General features: G+C 43.3%; 1 long non-coding RNA gene across 1 annotated transcript in view; it reads right to left on the reverse strand.

Annotated features, from left to right (window-relative positions):
* The window catches only part of LOC108446709, a 92,226-nt gene that overhangs the window by 10,075 nt on the left and 58,787 nt on the right, over positions 1-23,364 (reverse strand). The window lies entirely within an intron of this gene.

Below are 23,364 nucleotides of genomic sequence, written 5' to 3' on the forward strand. Positions count from 1 at the left end.
CATGTTCTGAATGTTTTCTGATACACGTTACCCTTTACAACAAGACTTCCAGGGTTCTTTTTGTAAAAGTGTACCTTCCTTTTACTAAATGCCTATAACCAAAGATCAAAAGGCTTTTGAAATATTTCCCCTAAGAAAAGCGAAAAATAAGAACTTAGAAATTCATTCATTTCAGAATGGATTAATCAAAGGCAGCTCTTTGATCAGTAAAGGAAGTCCTCAGTTTCAAAACAATGAGCACTTTAATAGGGAACGATTACACCTCTCTGGGTGTGTTGTCCTTGAGGCATGTGTTGGGCTCTCATGGCTGTCACCACCAGGACACCAAGGCAAGTCTACTTTTCGTTATTGTACCACCTGAAAACACAACACCTCCTTCCCATGCCTCCTTGTCTGTTGCCTCCATTTAGCTTCACAGTATGTGGCAATGTTTCAATTAGAGCTCCCTGTGGTTTTATTTACACATATATATGTGTGTGTTTGTGTGTATAGATACACACGTACAGGCGTATACATGTATTCCCGCAATATCTACTGCCATTCAAACGAGAAATGTGCAGTGATTTCTTCCTGCGGTGGATTTTATGTGACTCCTATAAAAAATAAAATAAAAACAAAACTGTAGTCACAAATAGCAGAGATTAAACAGCAATGTAAAGGTCTGAGAGGAGAGATTACAGATCCCACATCCGCAGATGTTTGCAGCTGCTGACAGTCCTGTGATTTAAGGAGCTGTTCTCCCATGTCATTGCAGGACAGGCAAACGTCTGCCACAAATAGTCATCAACAGATTCTACCCTTAGAGCTTATTTTTGATCAAATGGAGCCTGTTCAATACTTGCCAGGCCCATTGCAGAGGTGGTCACTGTTCGGTGACAGGTGAACTGAAACTGTCCTCCAGAGTCCAGAACTTTTCAGGACATAAGGGATGCTTAACAGCCACACTAAGCCATCAGGAATTCACCCCTTGCATGCTGCTCATTAGGAGTTACTACAAGATGATGAATTGCCAATGACTTTGGGGAGGGTCACAGGGGCAATAGGAAAGCAGTGGATATGTGGTTGTTACTAAAAAAAAAAAAAAAAAAAGAAACAGAATTCTGCAGTATAAGGACATTACAAAAGGACTTTCTGTCCAGAAGGAGATGTAAGAAGGCATTGCATCCTTCAGGGAAATATCAAAATGAAGCTAAAAGCATTAGAAGTATGAGGCAATTCTACAACTTCGGAATTTTCTGGGTAACATCTGTGCTTCTGTAGAACATTCACACTCCTGAGAGTCAGGGAGGAAGACAACGATAATCAAGGCCTGTGTACAACATAACAGGGAGTTTTCAGAACAGGTGGGTGGGTGCCATCATTCACTGACAGTGACACAGCAACCTAATCACCCTCTGGAAGTGACAAAGCCAGTGCACAGGGAGAGCGGCGTGAATTCACAGCTCATCTGCTCCTCGGCACTCGTTTTTCAGGTAGATGCTCCTCCATGCAAGGTGCTGCTGGCACCTGTCCCTGCACTGGATCAGCCACACTGAGCAGCCCATGGGAGCATTCCCTAGTTCACATCAGCAATCCCCTGGGACAATCTCACACCCACTGCACGGCCAGTTTGTGCCAGCTCTGCTAATGTTGCCTGACCAAAGGTGTCCGTGCTTGGGCAAACCCCTTCTTCCAGCAAAGAGAAAGGGGCAGCATCCTCTGGCACAGGACCACTGAGGAACACCTGCATCTGTAGCATCTGTCTGTTCGGCTTAACCTGCAGAGGGGTGGGCATCTGTCCAGGGCCTCTCTGCACCTTCTGAGTGAAGTCAGCTGCTTCACACAGAGGAATTCAGGGCGTTAGCCTATGTGCTCTCAGTTCACACCCTGGTTTACTTGCTACTAATTTTTTACATGAGCTCTGAGTCAACTTTTCTGTTTCCTTCCTTCTCTCCCTAGAACAGCAAATCTGCTATCAGTAATTCAGGCAATAGAGTGTCTCCTGGATACAAGGAACATACAGATGTCCCCCTGCAAACCCCAGATGAGTGGCTACTATTCTGCTGTTTATTACAGTAACACATTCCAGCGTTTGAGCCAGCAGAGATAATTGAAAGAAAACCGAGCTGAGCAGGCCTGTCAGACTCAGTCAATAAATGTACAGCAGGTTTGTCATTTTACAGAGCTGCATCTGCTGTTACATCACAGACTCTTTGGGAGAGTTGAAATACCAAATCCTGGGCTAATATATGTAGGTCTGACTCCCCTGTAGTCAGCTCTGGTTTACATCACCTGCGAGTCTAAAAAATATTCAATCCCAAAATGTTAAACTCTCAGAGGATCACACAGGGTAATTCAGGTTGGAGGGCAGCCCAGGAAATCTCCATGTGCAACCTGCTGCTCAAAGCGGTGCCAGCCTGAGGTCAGACCAGGTGGCTCAGAGCTTTGTCCAGTCAGGTCCTAAAAGCTTCCAAAAATGGAAACTTCACAGCCCTTCTGGCAGCCTGCTCCACTGCTTGAGAGTCATTCTAGGGGAAACAGTTTTCCTTACACTCACTATGAATCTTTCTTGTACAGTTTATGTCTGCTGTCTCTGATCCTTCCACCACTTTCAGCGAAGAGTCTGGCTCTACCTTTTGGAGCCTTCACTGTTACAGGGCTTTTTCTTCCCAGATGAAGAGTTTGTATTGATCCTTATTGAATTTCGTACGGCTCCTGCTGGCCTTTCAAGGTCCCTCTGAATGGCTGGTCTGCCCTCAAGCTACAGACAGACAGCACCTGGAAATTGGTGTCACCTGAAAACTTGACAAAAGGATGCTCCATCCCCTCCTCCAGGTCACCGGTAAAGGTCACAAACAGGACAGGTCCAAGAACAGAAGCTGGAATACTGCACTTGTTATATGTCTATGAGTGTGCCTGGGATCAATGAGCTAAACCCTCTGGTTGAGTTCTTTGTCCATCAAAAATGCAATGTCCCACACTAGACAGAGCACTATCTAGGAGACTGATGAAAGCCTTGCTGATGTCCAGGTAAATGACAAGGAGGTTCCTCACCCACCCACAAATCCTGTTGGTTCATCACTGAAGGCAGCCCTGTTTCCTCAATCTGTGCTGACTGCTCCTGACCACCTTCTCCTCCTTGTGTCCACAAGTGTGTCCCAGGAAGAACAGTTACAGACTGTGGAAAATACACATATCACTGGAAATTCCCATTCAACACCAGCTGTGGGTTGGCTGGTGCCAGAGAGAGCCCTCTGCTAGCTGAGCAGGACCTACCCGCTAATACAGCCTGGCCATAAGGTGTGATGGAACACTTCCATCAGAGAATCAGACTTGGAAAGAGTTTATAATTAACCCATAAAACTTAGTATACTGTTTTAGGCAATGAATGCATTTAATTAACTGCTTCAAGAAGAGACATACAAAATCATTTTTTTGAAATCTTCTTTCTACCCTAGAAATTGCTGTTTCTTATACAACATCCCAAATTTTGATGTATACCGTGGCTGGTTCATAGTGCTGTATAATTTTTAAAACAGATGGGGCTTGTTTAGTTCCAAAACTCTTGAGTATGCTGGTTTTAAATACAAATCTGGAAAATTTCCACCTAATTTGTGCTGCAAATTTAGCCTGGTTTCATAGCAGCTGGATATGTTCCTCTAATTCATGTACTCTCTGAACACGGCCTGTACCTGCATATGCACATTGATCTTCAAGACAGATACAGAACCATGGAATGCAAATGTTTTCTCAGTGTACATGTGGGACAACATTACTACCTTCATGAGATTTTACTTGGGATTTTAAGGCAGGCATAGCATTAAGGATTCATATTCACTTCTTTATCTATGCAGCACATGGCACACTTGTGAAACTGTTGTAGAATTTTCTGAGAATTTACTTTCTTATGTTAAACAAGACAATTTTTTACATTCCTTTAACATTGTAACCAAGTGCCTTTGTGCCATCTGTCAAATTACTCACATGGAGCCATAAAAACATTCTAAGATAATCTAATATACTTTTTATATTCTGGTGAGTGCCACAATTTAAAAAATGTCTAATTCAGATTTGACATGGCTACTAATCAGCACTCAATATCAGAGGACAAATAAGATTTTTTTCTCTCCAATGATATACAACACTGCAACATTTTGAAAAATACAACGTATGAGTTACCAACCCAGCACTGAATCTTACAAGTCATGAAGTCTGGGAGCATGACACTGCATTGTTCAGATGTGGGAGAGCCTGCAGAGCCAAAGCCACAACATTTGATGTATTTTTTAGCCTAGAAATGCTGGGGATATATGTGGCTATATATTTTTTTTTAATTGCTTCCTTTCTCTTGAAAGGGAAGAAAGATTGTTAAGTTTTATTGTGGCACAGAGGGAATCACATCAGCTCTGAGAGGAAATAACACTGCAATCAAAGAGCCTTCAAGAGTGCATCAAGGATCCGGGAAAGTGCACTGAAACAACACCTCGCCTTTCCTCTGTGGATTCGTGGAGGATGAGCTCTGGTGCTCTGGAGGAATGAGAGACACCATGAGGGGAGGGAGGAAAACAAAGGTCCTCACATTCCAACACCTTGAATTCAGTTTGCCTGAGAACCCTCAAAACATTGTGAAAGCTGAAGTACTGATAGCTACCGTTGGCATTATCATCCTCTCTCTAATATGTGAATACAGCATTTAATGTCACAGCCTGAAAGACAACTGTCACATAGACAATCTGACAAGAACACAAAACAAAAAAGGGGCTCTGTTTTAGTGGATTAAGAGGAAAATGCACATAATAAATAATTTCTATCTTTTATCACAAAATTGTGTCGATAGTGCCTGGACATTTTCAGAAGCCCAGAGAGCAGGTAAGGCCATGGGCAGTCCTGAAAGCCAACAAAGCAGGAGGGGTCCTGCCAGAAGCAACCCTACTTCTGCTTTGGAAAGTTGTCCTTCTACTTTCCTGCTTATCAAGATGGTTTTTATGAAATAAACAACCCAGAACTGCAGAATTTCACTTATTTTGGATGCACCTTTGCCATTCTGTGTCCTTTTTGGGACTTTTATAACATGTTATTAAAAATATTTGTCAGAGTACCATGCTAGCTGTGCATTCTCAGGTATTTGGAAGCACTGGATATCTGTCAGTGACTCAGGGCAAGCAGCAAAGTTGCTCTTAGAATACAAAGCTCTACAGACACACAGTAAACATATATGTGCATCCAAACATATGATAAGGAGCATGTTCCACCTGTCTCTGACTACTCCATAAGCACTGCAGATGAACTCACCTACTGTCTGTTCTAATATTCAAAAGAACACCGATTTTTCAGCAATACCATAAATAATACAGACCTCTAAGCAAGAATATGAATTTCCAGTTTTCTGTACACTCTGTGCAAGGTCTCCATTAACAGCATCTCAGGTGCCACTCCCTTGTCCCTGGAAAACTCAGCTATGCTCCTACCTCAGAAACTTGTGGGAGGGATAGATCCAGACACTGCAGATGGAAGTGGCAGCTAAGTAAAGCACTTCCAAACCTACCTCGCTGCACAGGAAACTCCTGCATAGACAATCCTTAGTCATCATTGTTTAAACCCAAGTTAAGGATTTTCATACACTTCCCCCTCGCTCCTTCATATGTACTTTCCTTCAAAGCCCCAGACAATATTCACAGATGTGACACATAGTCACACAATTATAGTCACACAATTTCTAAATAGTCTAAATAACATTTCAGACAAAGTCAGATTTTTCAGAACTCACAGTGATGTCAAAGAACTCCAAGGACAGGAGACTGGAGGTCAGTAAGGTAAACCAGGGATGGGAAAGAGGATAAAGCTGGTATTTTGAACAGTGAGCTGAAGGGCTGGTGCAGGAACCACAGCAGCTTGAGAGGCACATGAGTCAACAAGTACTGGTCCCTAACCCCAGTGCCTTTATCTGTCATCTCATGGGAGCCAGGTACTTCAACATGTTGCCTCCCCAAGGGCAAGATTCTGCCATGAGCTGGATCAGCAGCATATTGACTTTTGATTGGAAACATCTCCCATTTGTACCAGGTTTCTGCTAAAACACTTAGTGTCCAATTTGCAAAAATATATGTGCATACTTAAAGACTGTCTTTGACAGGCTGCCAGCTCTTGTGCTGCGGAATGCAATCCAGAAATCCAGAGTTTCTAGGCTCCGTGTGGCTTGCTTGCTCACTCGCTCTCTCTCTCTCTCTCACGAAAAAGAGTATTTCTCTTCAGAATCGAAGGTTCCTACTGAAACTGGATCTGTTATGGAAACCTGCCACGTCTCCTAAGGGTGCTGCCTTGTGGAGAGCCACAGCCTAGATCTGTATGTGACCGGGTCACAGCCTGCAGGCATATGTGCACCACATCCAAGGGGTGTGGATGTTGCTGCCCTGGAGGAGGGCCCTGCCTGTTTCTCAGTCCATGTAAAAGCACTGAGCCCTGGGGCTCTGTGTGCCGACGGATGTGCCTGTGCTATTTGAGCTCCTAGAGAAATCCCAGCAGTTCAAACACAGGAGTGTGTTTTGTCTTTGTGTTAGGGTGCTGACACTGGGCTGGGGTATGGTAAGAAGTCTTGCCCTAGACAGGATATGAAATAAGCCAGATGAACATTGAGTAAATAGGAACAGGTTGCAAAGCCCTCCCTCATTTCTTATTAAGAGGCCTTGCACACTCCATACTTTAAACAAAGGTGAGATTTTCCATTGTTTGAAACCAGTCATTAAGATGCTCCTCCACCCTAAATCTCTGCCTATTACTAATCATCACAAACTTCTCTTTTCAGGCTTGAAATGAGTTCTGTGTGCCTTTGCACTCCTGTGCTCCAGGGAGTACCTGAGAAGTGTGTCCTCACAGGGGTTTCAGCCCAGGTTCGAAGACCCTATGACATTCAAATGGATGAGAGAGGCTTCAGAGAAGTGTCTGAACTTCGGGCTACTCCTCTGAACTTCACTCAGATGTCAGCCCCTAAGGAGTCCAGCCATCATTTTTTGAACCTTATTAACTAGAGCTTAAGGGAAATAGCTATAGATTTTATTCAGCAGGGACATTCTGCCATGTGGAGCAATGCTCTCTGCATTCATTTCCTTTTTTTGCAATATTTCAGTATTGCACATTATTTAGGCATCAGACCTGAACACAAATAATTGTACAATAAAAAGCAGTGACTCAACAGGTTATTGCCACAATAACTCCTACACCCCCACTGTGTGCAGACCTAGTTTGGTTGCTTACCCTGGAGATGAAGGTAGTCCCATTCCTAATCACTGAGAGCCATTTATCAGCCCCAAGGCAGAAGTGCATATCACTCAGTCAGTGTTACTGGGACCGTGAGGCACGGTCCAAACTGAAGGAGAGAGGGAAACCTCTGCTTACAACCATTAGCAAATCATTCATACACCTCTCTCTAATGTTGCTTCTCTCATTCTTTGGTTTGCAATGAGATGCAGAGCTTAGGCAGGGAAGGTAGACCAGGTGGAAGCACTTCCATCCCCTCATACTCTTTACTGTTCTGTTTTCTCCTTTGGTGCCCTCTTTCATTTGACATTGTACCCCACAGACAGAGGGATGGGATAATTTCCTAGTCTTCCTTACTAATTTCTGACAGATTCATGAAACTAAACAGGAGAAAAAGAAGAAGGAAACCATGGACCCGTTGATATAAACACACATTACACCCACAAGTTTGCCACAATACAGGTGGGAGAACACAGACCCAGAACTCCACGATGAGAGTATGCTTGTAAAAGGTTGCAGAATTACAGAGCCTCACAACCCCCCCAGATTCACACAACATGATGGAAAGTCCCCTATCTCTGCATTACAGCTTCAGCCACAGACTGGAAAACACAGCTGTAAGACTAGGAAATAACCTAACAGCTTTTCAGTGGAGTACAGGCACCTCACTGTCCTCTTCTGTTACAGTATCAAAGTCTCTGCAGTTTACCTTTAAAGACAAAGAAAAAAACCGAACAGTGAGGGAAGGTGGCCAAAAGGCACAGCAAGCGTATGTGGTGCAGCAATTCTCTCTCGCTCCCTCTCTTTCCAGACACCTCAGAGGCCCCTCCAAGCCCCATGGAATTACAGAGCCATGCAGAGGAGCAGGACTGATGGCACCATGTGCACAGGCAGCCCCGGCACTGCTGGAATCACCCTGCACACAGTCGTTCCTGTTCATTTGACTTTTTAGAGCTTGTGACTCTCCTTACAGGAACTCATTACAGCTCGGTGCAACAGCAGCCGCTCTCCCTGTCACATCTCATCGCACGCCAGAGGAGGCTGCCCTTTCATCTCTCTGTTTTTTTAAGCTAAGCTTTAGCACATCAGGGGGAACATCTTTGAAATCCTTACTGATTCCCACTGGAAATGGTGCCAAGCAAAAGAATCATTTCCCACAGACATTTTCTTTCCCCAGGGCCACAGGCAGGCTCAGCACAACCCTGTCTGCGGTGTCATCTAGAAACAAAACAAGCCCAAACCCAGCTTGCCCTCTCTTCCAACAACATTTTCGGGGTCTATCTGGAGCCAGAAAACTCTCCCACCCCAACCCAGCTGAAAGCATGGTGGTGGCAGAGGGCAGCAGCAGACAAGCTCCCAAGACAGCTCTGACAGCTTTTTGAAGCTCATTTAGCATCAGCTTGGGCATTTTAGCCCAAATTCTGTGCCAGAGCCAGGCAGGAGAGATTCATAGTTTGGTGCTTTGCACTGGAGCATCCCTGAAGTGTGGGGACAAATGGTGCCCCCAGACACGAGTGCAGCTCTGGGCACTGCTCCTGCCTGGGACACAGCAGACTCCGGGGCTGGAGCAAGGCTTCCCCACGCCCACCGCCTTGGTACTTTTTGTTTTGAAGCGGCATTGGGAAGAAATATTTAGCTGCAGTGAGGAACCTTGTCTCATTATCTGTGTGGCCCTTTTCATGAATTATAAAGAGCTCCTGCTGCTTGCTAAGCATGTTCCAGATGCCACGCCACAGGCAGAGTTTTTGGGGGTTTTTAAGTGAAAGAAATATTTTTCCAGAGGTTTGCTGTAAATTATAGGATGAGCTTTATCCACTGTGGGCCAGGTACTCCTGCCAGCATGGAAACACTTGTACAACACTCCTGCCAAGCATGTGTTACAGGATTTGTTTTAGGGAATACATGATCATGCTCTCTATCACATCTACATAGCCTCATAGTGATTTTTTTTGTTTTTACACAATCTTTAATTTCTTCTCAAAACACCCCTGTGAGACAAGATATGTTTTTTATTCCCTTTTTTTCCAAAGAGAAACTTTTAAGATTTTTATGGATCACAAAAAGATTTAGGTACTTAAGCAGAAAGTGGAACCCTAAATCCCACTGAAATGAATCAGAGATAAGCCCTCAATAGGACTGAAATGCTTTAATACTTCACTAAATTTCTGCCTAACTGCTTTGCCCAAGGTCATGAAAGACTTCTGGAAAAACAGCTCCCAATCCCACAACTTGCCCAGTAATTACTCTCCCTCTGAAAGGTGAAAATTTAGCAATTTTGCAAAGTCATTTGGGAAAACAAGACACACCTGCTGTGATAGCTAAACCTCGATGGGCAGCAGGGACCTTTGCCTGAACACAAGGTATCAATGCAACTATTCTGCTTCCCAGCTTGTTTGGAAGTAGCCTGGAAATCTCAGCACAGGAGTGCATTTTGTCTGGCCAACATCACCTAGAGCAGAGTCTTGAGTCAAAATCCCAGGAGTTCCACCCAGTTCCTTAACCACAAGGCCAGTTCTCCTCACATCACCCCTCTCCCATCTGGGGGGTGAGGATGAATGAACAGTGCTTTTTCAAACACCACAGAGAGTGCTTGATGTGGTGGGGCCTGAATTGACTCTTTCAAAGTCCCTGAACCTCTTCCATCCTCATAGAAAAACAAAAATCTTCAGATTTTTTGTTTTAAATTCAGATCTAGTTACTGCTGAGCTCTGGAAGCAGCATGCACACACAGAAAGCTTTATGCCTCCCTGACTGGTGTCAGGCAGAACATAAATTATTTATGAAAGCACTCCATGCAATATTTTATTTTGGATTTAAAGGGGCAGGAGTGATGGGAAGGATTGTTAAAATGCATTCAAACCTGAGTCTTAGTTTTGTTCAGGAACCACTCCCTGCTAAGACTGGTTGAACAGAAGACTAAATATTATCTCATCTGTATTTACGTGAATAATCCCATTCAATTCAGTGGAGTTGCTCCTAATTGCCACAGATTTATAGGGGATAAGATTCAGGATTTGCCAAAAAATGTCTCTGGTGCCAGTGCTTTGGGGCTGAGTGGGTGTTTGCAAACACAAACCCACTTTTCCTCCCACTGTCTGATCCACTTGTAGCTTTTCATTTTCCATGCACAAAGTTCCTCAATCCATTGCTTAAATTAGCAGTCGCCAGACAGCCCTGAGCAGTCTTTGCTACATGAAGCAAAATTACTTGAAGTGTTGTGCTGCTGCAGAAGGACAAAGATCCCAGATAATGGAGCAAAGCTGCCAGTAATATCCCAAAGTTCTCTAAGTGTCATATACAATCAAATATTTCTAAGTGATTGTGGCTTAGGACAAAGCCTATCACCTTAACTATCACAGAAAGTTTAGCTTCAAAAAGCACACTAAAGACAGGATTTTGGAAAGGACAGAGCAGAATTTGTTCCTTGAGATGAAGGCCTCTACCTGTCTGGTACTTGCATATACAGTAAGTCTGCCTGGAATTTCAGAGAGAAGTTGAATGATAAAACACCTCAATAATTTTTTAACATGTCAGGGTCAGGCCACTGAAGCCAAGGCTGAGCCTCACAAGATGTGAAGTTGTGCATCAGCTTGCCCAAACACTGCAGGAAACACTTCAGGAGAACACTCCAGAGAGCATTTTCCGGTTTGTCTCTCTCCCCATTGCCATGATAAATCTCTGTCTCACACCTGGGTTTAGATCCTCAAACCACGTGCTTTTTCAGGGTTTTCCCCATGCCCATGGTTAAGCAGCAGGATTGTGCTCACACTGACTACGGTTAGAGCTGCCCTCAGCTCTCATGAGATTGTTGTGTCTTCAATAACATCTTCCTGACATTCTCCTAATCCAAAAATACCAGTAAAAATAAGGAAAGCAAAGAAGTTGAACTGTCACTACACGTCCTGCTACACATGGCAGGCTTTACATTCCCACAGCAGCTGTGCAAGTGATACACAGCCTGGAGATGCACTGAAAGGGTTTCACGTGGTCCCAAACTCTGGGGGTCCAAGGCTGGTAACACCTGGACAAAGGCTCCTGGGTCGGTATCACCTGCAACATTTGGACTGGCCCCACCTTTGAGTTTTAAAACCCAGAGACTGTGATGTTCCACCTTGTTCAGATGCATGAGTTTGTCTCCTGCAACACAATATATAATAATTCAAGGGTCCTGGAGAAAACCTAAGAGACTGGCACCTTCTTTTGATCATGAGCACCAGCATCAGCAAAGTCTGTGCTAAAAAGAGCTCCTGCCCTTGACTTGGATTCGACTTCTCTTTCAGAATGATCAGTGAAAACCACTGTGCAGAGCTTGCAATGTGCTCAGCACAGTGGGTACGTTTCTTCATTAAAAGTCTTCTCCAATCTCCTATGGATAAACAGCTCCATATTTTTCAAGCTACTTTGATAACTGAGTTGGTGCTGAATTTTCCCAAGTCTAGAGGATGTACACAAGTACAGACTCTACCTCACAGCAGATAAATGAACTGGCTTGGCAAGGTTCCTTTTGCCCCTACAACAGGATGAGTTGCCAGGGCTGGGGTGTCTATCCATGATGGACAGTACATCTGGATGTTGAGGACAGCCCATTTACTTCTTTCTGTCTACCTCCACTGTCAACCACTGACTCTTCAATGTCCTCATCATTTACGTGCTAGAACTGAACAAGGAAACATTTTCTCCCGGCTTAAGAAAGGCTGCAATAAACTTTTATTAACTTTTGTTTTGAACTTCCACACTTCATGTCCTTTAGTGTCCAGTGTGATAACTAAACTGAGACTTCTACACTCAGAGGCCCAAAGCTTACTTTCTTGTGTCTTGTGTGGTCATGCAGACATTTACACTTTTGATAATTTAGGGCCATTTATTCCAGCAAGGAGGGTGTGCAGGCAGAGCATTCGGCTCTTCTTTCTCTACTACTTACCCACAGACTGAACAGCAGATTTGGCTGTGCAGGGAGAAAGATAAAAATTCTACTGTAAAGGCAATTTATTTTGTAACTCAAGTACAGCTATAGCTGTAGAATTGCAGTATCAATCCAGTATAAAATAATACTTTAATTTTAAAAATCACTAGCATTTAAAGTAAGATTTCTCCAGTCAATGTGCATAGATCCTTCTTCCCCATTTCTTAGTTTATTTAGGTGGGAGGGTGTTTATTTCTGCTGCTGCTCAGATCCTGAATATGAAGATTTTGACAAGCTTGCTCCTTTCCCTTTTTTTGAGCTGCACAACGAATATGCCACCATCTTGGCAATAAGGCTACAAGGTTTCATGTCAGCATAAAAACAAAAAAAGGAAAAGTAGAGATAAACTTTCCTGTAACATTTCAGCAGCTGTTACCATAGTAATAATTCGTTTCACAAAGCCAGCAAACATCATTTCAAGGATTTCTCCAAGTGCCCATGGAAGAAGTAGCAGCCATCAATAACCTCCTTCTCTAAAGCTTCCTAAAATTGTCACAGACCTTTCTCTTATGTTATTTGCTGAAAGCAGAAACAAAACAATGAAGGCCAGAAATAACATCACTGCTAAGATGGATAGATGTGAGGAGAAGTCGACATGAAAAACAAAAGTGCTGCATCTTTGCGTACCCAAGGCCTAAGTTTCCCAAATAGTCATTGATGCCAACTGTCAGCTTGAGATGAGCCGGTGCCCAGGCACCCAGGATCCTAAATAGGAAGAGCTTTATATACCAAAGCCAATTATTTTAATTGTCTGGAGGGTGTCACCATTGGGGCGGTATTTTGTAAAACCAATCAATGCTCTAATAGTGTTTTCCACTGCTGGAAATGGGGCATGTTGCAAAGAGCATGGGGCAGAGGAGATCTGCTACTGACCTTGCTTTCCAGTGCTGTAGAGGTGCAGATGTAATTGCAAATAGACTCATAGTCCTGGTGGCAGAAGGACTAAGATCAAGTTATGCCATTTCACCTGCAGACACAGAAAGCCGAATCATCTACCCAATGGGTTTTTTCCTAAATTCACTGGGACTGCAGCGTTAGAGAAAGAGTGGGGTGGGCAGCATTAGGATCTGCAGCACCTAACAGCACTTGGGGAATACACAGGAAAAATTCCTTCCCAATTTGAAAGTGGTGATTGCTTTAACTTTATATGTCTGCAAGAATGACCACAGTTTCCCCATCAGACACACCAGGAAGCATCACTGAAATCCCACCACCTCAGTCTGGGTTTCTCAAACCCCTGTAACTCAATTTCTGTAAGTGTCTCCTGGGACATGGAATTACAAAGGGGCGTTCTACCTCCTCAGTTTAAAAAGATGTCATAAATACACACTCAAATATTGGCTTTGTAATGCTCAGAAAAGTTATTTTCCTACAGAAGTTTACTTTATGCAAGTTCCAGGGCAGAGATAATGTAGGGTTAGGTACACTCCTAATACGTTCCTCAAATATACTCTCGTTTTTCTCTCATGTTCACCCATCACCAGCACAACAGAGCCTGGACTACAACTGCAGTACATAGCAACTAGCAAGACACAAATAATAAATAGAAATATTCAGCAAAGCTCTGACCTTACAAGAACACAAACATGCTTACAGAAAAAACACTGCTGAATCCAAGCCACGCTCAGAACCAATATCCTCCTGCCCCCCTTGTCAGAAGGTGGTTTTTTAGCACTCCTGATATCTCTGGAGTTTGTGTTCTGGAACTTGCAGCATTAGTCATTTCTCTACATCACTAGAGGCAGAGCTTGCAGTGAGCTGTCTCAATGATCATCATCTGCCTGTCCAAGTCTCCTTTTGCATCACTTCAGACTCACCCTTGTGACAGTGTGGGAGTGCAGCGGCTCGCAGCCGCTGGGATCCTGCACACGCAGAAGGTCAGCAGTGCAAGCAAATGCTAATCCCACCATATGTGCCTGGAGTTACCTGCTGGGAATGAGCAATCCTGGAAGCCGAATGCACAATTTGCCCTCCTGTTGCATGTCAGCCTCCGCTGAAAATCTATAATTAAACTGATACAATGATAACGAAGAGGAGATTTACAAAGCAGATTCAGGAACTGCAGAGACATAAAGGCATGCTCAATTACATGAGTTTTCCCACTGGGTGTTAAAAGTAGCTTCCACTGGCTCTAAATCAGCAGAGCTGAGGAGGCTTCCAAATCTGCACAGTGGGGCCACCTGGCCACAATCCAGTGTCCTAGTGTGGGACCAGCCTCTGCTGCCTCCCAGCCCTCTGCCATACGTGGCCCAGAAAGGAAAAACAGGTTCCTGTGAGCCAGTGCAGACAAAATAAACCCGGAGTTTGACCATCATTTTTTCTGTAGGATCAGGTGTTTACTGTTTTCTCTGTCTTCACACGGTCAAAAACTGAACATTAAATGGGGTCACAAAAATAGTGAAACAAATAAACAAAATAGACAATTCTATTTTACTTAGAATAAGTATCTATTCAATTATACTAAAACGTATTTTTTTGCATCTGAGCAGGTTTTATATTTTCACAAAAGTACATTGACCTAACTTCTAAAAGGAAGTGTGATTTCAAAGCAAGAAACAAAAATACTTAACATAAAATAAAATTACTCAGTTCTCAGGCAGCAGAAGCAGGTAGAAGACTGAATTTGTTTCAAACAAGTCTACATTCAAACCAAAACTTCATTTTTCTGTAAAACAACTTGTAAGCAAAAATAATTATTGCCCAGATCATTAAACTCTTACAAAAGTCTCTAAAACTACAAGCATAGAATGCGACAGCCAGGCTGTGCCTCTGCAGGCTGGAACAGACTCATGATCTCTGCAGAAAGATGCAGAGAAGAAACATAAAATCCATTTCATCCAGTGGGTCACACACATGCATCCAGCACTAAGCCAAGTGTAGATCAATGATTCCCAAGTATTTCAGTGTCCATATAACATTAATATTGTGAGATATCACTGATTTTGTGTTACTTCAAAGATATCATATTAGACAGCAAGAAAAAATATTTGTAAACTTCAAGGCAGCTTGTATGCAATGCTATTCTGTCAAAAGATCTTTTTCCATGCCAATCATACAGCTTCAGGATAAGGAATAAGAAAGTGTTTTAGATATTCATTAATTAGTGCTTAGCTTTATTTGAAAAATGCATCCTTCACAATGTGTCATGTTAATATGCCATAGCATTTTGAACATTATTAGTTTTATGCTTATTAGGCATATCCTGCTAGAAGAAAGCATTTTAAATTAGATTAAATCTTATACATGTTTAATGTGGTGTTCTCACAATTTAAAATGCTACTCTATTAAAATAGCAGAGAGAGAAATTGACTCACAGAATAAGAATGTGAAAAGAATAGATCATGAGTGAAATGAATAATAGATTAACCGAATAATCATATTACTACCTATATGAAGAGTATAAATCACAACAATCTAATGCTGTCACAGCAGAAAAAGGGAGAGCAGGCTTTCCAGGACTTAACTATGTTCATTATCTAATATGAAAGTAAGAGGCAAGTGCGATTAGCGTTAATGAGAGGCCATTTCATCGCAGCTGATGGTGGGTATCAATTCCAAAGCATATTGAACAAGAACATTGCTCTGGAGATGTTCTTTCCAGTCTGTGGAAAGTCATTCCACCCTCACTCATCCTTAAACAGCCCAGACTGCCCCTCATCCAGACTGAAAGACCAATCTCACCCACCTTCCTGCATCACCAACAGATGTTCACTTCCAGGACCATCACCCCAGCAGAGCATCCACCAACCTGACAGCCCTGAACTGCTCATGGGAAAGCAGCCTCTGGATAACTTTCAGCAACAAAGACAAATCAAACCAAAGGCTACCAACACTTGGAGTCGATGATTTCAGAGATCTTTTCCCAACTGCAATGATTCTATGATTCTATGAGAGCAGTGGAAAGATTCCCAAATATCTAAAATGGATCTGATTAAAACTGTAAGTCTCCATATACACCTTTACAATACAATACAAATCACCCTATTATATATCTTTTATATATACATTTGATTTATTCACTTATATATGGGTGCATATCCAAAACCAAGCCTGCAGCACTAGGTTAGAGATCACTGTGATCATTAGGTGAGAAGAGACATCGTTCAGGTCACAATAAAGCAGGGCTCTTACTTCAGCCTATTATCCAATACCAATACATCAGGGAGTTTATTTTCCTTACAGTGCAGGATGCACAACTTTAAGGTACTCAGCTAAGCTGGAGTCCTTTGCAAACTTCAGTGGCCCTTATGGTGGATTAGTGGAGGATGCTGAAGGTGCAGTATAGGAAAATGGGAATTACAGAATTTGAAACCAGGACTCCTCCACATGGAAGAAGTTTCACTGCAACAACACAGCTCTGTGGACCAGTTGCAACCTGTTCGTGATGCTCTCTAGCCAGCCAGCTAACCTTCCCTTCCTCCCTTCCCTGATGTCCCCTGCCTTGCCACCTCATCCCTTCTTTCTCAAAGAGCAGAGAACAGTTGGGGTCACTTGGAAAATGGGATTCAAATACAAATCCCTACAAAAACCATGAAGAGCATGTGCAGAGGCACCCACTGCTTATGCCGCTCACCGCTCTGGCATTACCAGCTACTAAAACACAAAGCTTGCAGAACAGAGCTGATTAAAATGGCAACTGGCACACACAACACAGAAGCTGCCACCCAACGGTCTGTCTGTTAATGAGAAAGTAACATTTGTTAGAAGTTTCTAAACTTGACCTTGTCGGCATCAGATTGAAGGAAGAGGATACAAAACAGGAATAGCTGCTGGCATTAGGAGCTGATTGTCAGCTGAATTCAGCGTCAGAAGGGCTTGCAGTCAATCTGCTCCGTGCTCACTGAGTGCTCTTGGTAGGACGTGTTTAGATATCTAGGGACTCATGTTTTGAGGGAGGGAAAAAGCAGGGAGAGATATTGCACAAGTGCCAAATAGAATACAACATCACCATGGACAGTTAGGGCCAGATTCTACCTTTCCAGCTACAGCTGTGGAGTAGGAAAGGGGGAGAGGAGAAGCTCAGTGATAGCAGACCTTAATCAGGGACACTCATCAAGTCTGGGGGTCCAAGAAATTTCTGTGAAAGTCAGAGCTCTCCCAGGCATTGAAAACCACATTGTGAAAGCTCTGTAAGCCTGAGCTGGCTGTCATCACCCTCTCAGATACAGCCTGGTTGTGCTTCAGGATGTCCTGTAGGTGGGTCTATAGCTCGTGCAACACAGCACAATAACCTCGCTCACATCTTGGGAGCAACCCAATGTCCTCTGTCACATGGAAAATCATGATGACCTCTCAAATCCCAGGGAATTTCTTCAAGAAAGATGCTTCCAGGAGACTGGTGCAGGAAATTTTGATTGTGGTGTTCAATGTGACCATGCTCAGCCACAGGAGCACCCTTCAGGGTGCATGGCTGGGTGCAGTACGGGGGAAGTAAAGTTGTCTCTGTGTAGATTTGTTTGACTTGAAGAACCTTCCCAATCAGTCCTGGAGATCACTCACCAGATGTCTGTGCAAGGCCTGACATCTGTTGTGTAAGAAGAAAGTTTCCATCAATTAGGTGTCAGTGATTCAGCTATGACAAGGCAAGGTGACTCAGTAAGGCCCTGCTCAGGAATGCAAACTCAAACTGCCATGTTCCTGCAAAACAGTGAGTGCCTAGCTTTACAGCTTGCTGCCTAGCTCACTGGACAGCCATGCAATAAGAACAAGATCATTCTGGCAGCTTGGGCTGACAGTTATTACCCAAAACAACTGCCACAACAGGAGCAAATTATTTCATAGCTGTTGGTGCAGCAGTGGTTTGGATGCAGGTCTGTGAGCAAATGTTGGTTTTACGCCAACCCTCAGCATCCCACAGTAACAGGTCTCATAACTCAGCCCTCCAACAAGAAGTTTTACCCCTTGGATAGTCTCCTCCACTTATAAAATTACCATTGCAGAAGTATATTCCTACTGTCAGGAAACCTTGTTTAGTGCAGTCTGCTAAAAAGGATTATAACCAAATCCTATTTTCCAAGAATGTAGCTGTAGGAAAGTAAGGATGCAAGCAAGGTTTGTACAAGGAGGAATATCTTTTGTTATTCCAAGTGATGTATGTAGAAAAAACCCACAGTTATGGCCTGAAGAACTTGAATGGGTACTTCTTCAGGGCTGAAATGAAAACAACAAACAGGCAACAAAATTCCTTGGAGTCCAACTTCACTGCACTAAGAAAAGGATAGAACAGAAAACAGTCCAAAGATTCTGGACCACAAAAACATAGGACATGATTTTCCAAGTGCTATTCAAACATATAGGTAAGACTATTGCTGATCTGGATATTGCAGTTTAATATCATACTATGCAAAAAGTGACAAAAAATAATTATTAGAAATGAGGACAAAAGAGAAAGGAGAAGGGTAGATGTGACCTATGCAATTTTATAGCTGAGGCCTCAAAAGAACTGTTGCCCAAAAAACTAAAAAACATAAAATGCCCAAAAACTGACTGAAAAAGTAGACAAGAGGAGACTGGGGAGTTCTTGGGGAAAAATCATGAGATGGACAAGAGACACAATACCACAATTTTAAAAAACCCCAAGTTTGGCTAAAAGCAAATTCTCATTTGATGAAAAGTAAAGGAGGCAATTAGGAACAAAAAGCCAATATAAAATGACTGAGAAGGAGGAAATCAATAGGAATTGCTGTAAACAATATTAGAAAAGAAGAAATATTTATTAGAAAAACTAAAAATGACAGAAGAAGAAGTCATCTTGGGCCTGGCCAAGAACAGAATTTACACAGAGCAAAGGAAGTTCAGCAGCACAGCAGCTACACAGCCAGTAAATCAATAAAATGCAGAAGAGGTAAAATGTTCAACACATACTTCTATTCCATATATGAAAAGGGCAGTAGGAAAATTAATTGTTTTCCAATCCTTGAATAACTAAAGAGGATATTAAAGGTTCAGGAATAAACATTTTAAGCCAGTTAAGGAGAGGCTGTACAGAGGAGCTGGAGCAGAGTTAGATGAGATCTTTTTCATTTTTAATAAACCTTGATAATCTCAGTGAAATCCATTCATATTCAACAGGTTCATTTAAAGCCAGATCTGTGGTTGTGTGTCTAGGAACAAGAATTGTACTTAGGCACACCTACAGAATAAGGGACTGCAACCTAGAAAATGATCTTTAGACGTATGAACAAGTAAGTGACAAATAGGGAGGTAAATATACTTCCATTTGCAGCACTTGTGGGACTGATGATGAATATTCTATCATCCCCCAGTAGCTCAATTTTAAAAGATAACACTGAATACCAGCAAAGGTGCAAACCAGAGAATAAGAGAACATGCCTGGTTTTGTAAGACTTAGAGCCCAAAACAGAGACCAGGGGCTGCCTGGTTTGCAGTGTATGGAGACCTCAGAGAAGGAAAGGTAGAAGGGGAATAGTTGTTAACAAAAGGTTCCTTCATCTGATGAGACAAGACCAATTCAAAACAGTACTACCATTATAAAGAATAATTAAATGTTTGAGCAAATATCTGGGAAACAGTAGATTGTTTCAGGGTGACAGAATCTCCTTCCCTCCTTTCCTTTTTCCCTCCTGTCATGGAGACATGCTGAAGACACCAAGTGTCAGTCAAAGAGCAGCACAAATCTGCAGCTCAGCACAGCTGCTCTCTGCCCTGCAGGTGGGTGAGAAGGAGACAAGACCTGCATGGCTGAAATGAAATGGGCTCCTGGCTGACTGATATAAACATTGCCTGAGTGTGGCACAGCCTTTGGGCAGCCCTTTTCTGATTCAACAGGGCCTCATTTTAACTGTTAAGAAAATTTTGTCAGGGGCAGCACCGAGGTACAGTGAAACCCACCAACACCTTTGTATTTGCAATCAACAACACGTCTCTAAACAAAGTAGAGCCTGGACACTCCCTGAGGCTTTTGCCTTTTGGTTTTGTGCTTGCAGAGAAGGGAATCCTGGCCCGTTAGAGTGCAATTGCTACCACAAATGCCCCAAACAAAAACTAAAGGGAGGAGAATTACAGAACTTCTTTAGAAGAGGATGAGCCATGAGGCAATTTATGCATCTCTGTCAAACTCAGCCCAAGAAAGCAGCTGGAGGCAGATGATTTGAATACAGGAAAACAAATCAAAATGGATCCAAGCCACAGAAATACCAATTTTCTATCTCCTGAACAATAACTTAGCAGAGCAGGACACAAACAGCCCTTCCCCAAGTGCTAGCGCAGCAGTGTGCTGTTCATTTATTCATTTCCTGGCTCCAGGGCCTCAGCCCTTGTGTAGGTCTCTGCCTCCAGAGGCACCTCTCTGCTTCTTACCGTCACTGGGCCATAATATTGCTCTCTCTTGCAGCCGTGTCACATGGAAACAACTGCATTCAGTCTAGTGCTGTTTTCTGCAAGGCACAGGCAATAAAAAACCACACAGGTGACACAAGCTTAACAACGTGTGGAATTGGTTACAGGAAGGCAAAGGACCCAAATCATTTGCCCTCATAAATGGGAAAACACGTAGACTTCACTGACTTTCCTGAGCTAGTACGCAAGCACTCGATTCAGCGAGGCGGATGCGCAGCCCGAAGACGTAATGATTGAGCCCAGGTAGCACCACCGAGCATTGGGCTGCCTGTGGTGAAACAATAAAAAGCAAGGAGAAAGCATGTCCTTTGTGCATCGAAAATGATATTTCCCATTTCATTATGTGTAGCAAAACTTCCTCACGTCCTGACAAATCTGCAGGGCATTTCTTTGTGCAGTTGGCAGGGTTGTGCTGTATTAACACTGATGCAATTACCTTTACGTGGGCATCTCCTCAGCACACTCAGTCCAAGGATGAAAGACATGTCAGCTTTCAAATGTTCTACCTTGTAAAATTAAAGTTATTAGAAAATGTAATCACCCTCCATCTAGTCTGTGTCTGGTGGATATATTTACACTCCCGAGAGGGGTTAAAACAACATTTTTAGCGGCTGCCTCAAAACGTAAATCAAATCTTTGTGAGACGCTACATTGATTTGCATATTATTAAGTATGATCCTTCCCTTCCACCACAGTTTTGCTTCACTGTTTTGCTCCTGTGTGAAGGTTGCCACTCTCTGCACGTGTGACACTGTCCCTCGTGGCTGCCTTTGCCAGCAGCAACGGCGGTGCCATGCTAATGAGTCCCAGGGAGACCCAGGGAGCTGGAGCTGCAGGCTTAGCTTCAGCAGAGAGGGAAAGCATGAAAATGCTCCTGGCAACTTTTGGATCTGCTAGAATTTAGTCAGTTGGAGAGTGTTTACACAATGTTAACATTGAACCGGGCGATTTCTGGCCCCAACATGTTGGGTTTTTGTTTAATCAGTTCTGCAGCATGCAGAGCCTGACAAGGCAACGCAGCAGGCCAGGCTTTAGGCGTTTGTTAAGTAGGGCACTGGGCACTTTGCCTCCTCCTCCCTCCCACCCTTTTGCCATGAAATTCTGCAGTGTTTACACATAAGACTCAGATGGGTCTGAACAACACACAGCACAAGCCTTGGATGTCAGACTACAGCTCAGGGGTGGGCTGTCGGACACAGCACTCGCCCTTCGGATGAGAGGTTATGGCAAGGACATGTGACAGCAAAGGGTTCCAGCTACAAGCCAGGGGCATTTTCTCCTCCTGCCAGCAAACTGAGAGCACTGAAGGGAGAACATGAAGGGCTGACAGGCTGCACACAGGCTGCTAACCATTCAGCAGTGTGTGGATGAAATGAGGGCTCACACCTGAGCAGAGAGCACATGGCCGCTCTTGGAGAGCTGTGCAGAGCCAGCCCACACAACGCAGTGTCACAGCCGGGTACAGGGTCAGACCTCTGGGACAAGTGAGGGCTTCATGGGAACAAGAGGAGCTGTGATGCATATCAAAAGCTGAATTATAGTCTCATTTGGGGGGAAATCCAAAATAATTCCCTGGCAGACAGACCACTGCACTATTCCAGTCCATGGAACATTTCTATTACCGTATTGAGTTTTCCTGCTGTAACCATAGCAGAGGTCCCAGCTGTGATGTAGGTCCCAATTTTCTCGCACAAAAGGTCATGCAGCAATTGAAGACCTATTCTCCTGAGCACAAATCTGGCCCCACACACTGGCTACCCACCCAACATGACCCCTCTCACCCTGATACCCTTCCACAGGAGCCCTGTGCCTTAGCTGAAATGTCTGTTGATGGCATTTACCTACCTTACAAAGCTGTTGTAAAGCTTAATTAACATTTGTACTGCAAAATGCTTCAGGACTGTCAGATGCCAGGCACTACAGACGTGTTCCTGTCGCAGACAGGATGGCTTTGCTTTGGCAAGTGGCACTGCTGCAGCTGAACATTGACTAGTACAGTTTTGTTGCAAGTAACAACAATGATAAACTCAGTTTATATGCACATATGACAGGACTATAAAGTCAATTTTTCTTTGCTGCTTGCAGGTTGGTTCCACATCCTTTTTTACATCTACAAGTACTTTTATGATATGGGTTCCTAAATAATGGTTTTCAGCCCTTGTACTCCCTGGCATGAAGCCTCTAGCCTGGTGAATGGTGTATAGCTGAGCCTTCTGCTGCCTCTAACTCCCAAGACCGTAATGATAACAAAAGTTAAAAGCTGTTTAAAAGAGACTGGAAAGTCACAAAATTGATTCAGAGTTGGAAAATTGTCTAGTTCACCTCCTCCAATGCTGCAAAGGATGGCATCTGATATTGAAAAGCACCTCTAGATGCCATTTAAGTGCCCAGTATAAACCTCCATGGAAATAATCACTCAGAGCACAGAAATGGAGACTCCACATAGATTTCTCTTTATTTTTCCATCAAACTAGCAAAGCTGTGCCACCACATAACATTTTACCTGATAAAAGCAGGTACTAGCAGAGGCTCAAACTTGGAATCTCTATAAAGTCTGACATGTTAACACTTCAAACAAAAAAACAGCTTAAAAACACAGAGACGGTTTTGGTGAATCATCCATCTGTACACAGCACTGACGTGTAAAGTCAAACTTTTTTCATGTTGGAGGTTTTTAATCATCCTTTTTCCTATCAGTCTTTTGAGGGAAAAAGATGACGAGCTGAGGGAGAGAGGTGTGATTCATTTTTACTAGAGTGAACCAATAAAGCTCTTGTAAAGTGTGGTCACCCTGGTGCTCCGTTCAATAA

The sequence above is a fragment of the Corvus brachyrhynchos genome, unplaced genomic scaffold, assembly GCF_000691975.1.
Source record: "Corvus brachyrhynchos isolate BGI_N302 unplaced genomic scaffold, ASM69197v1 scaffold5, whole genome shotgun sequence".
Lineage (NCBI taxonomy): Eukaryota > Metazoa > Chordata > Aves > Passeriformes > Corvidae > Corvus > Corvus brachyrhynchos.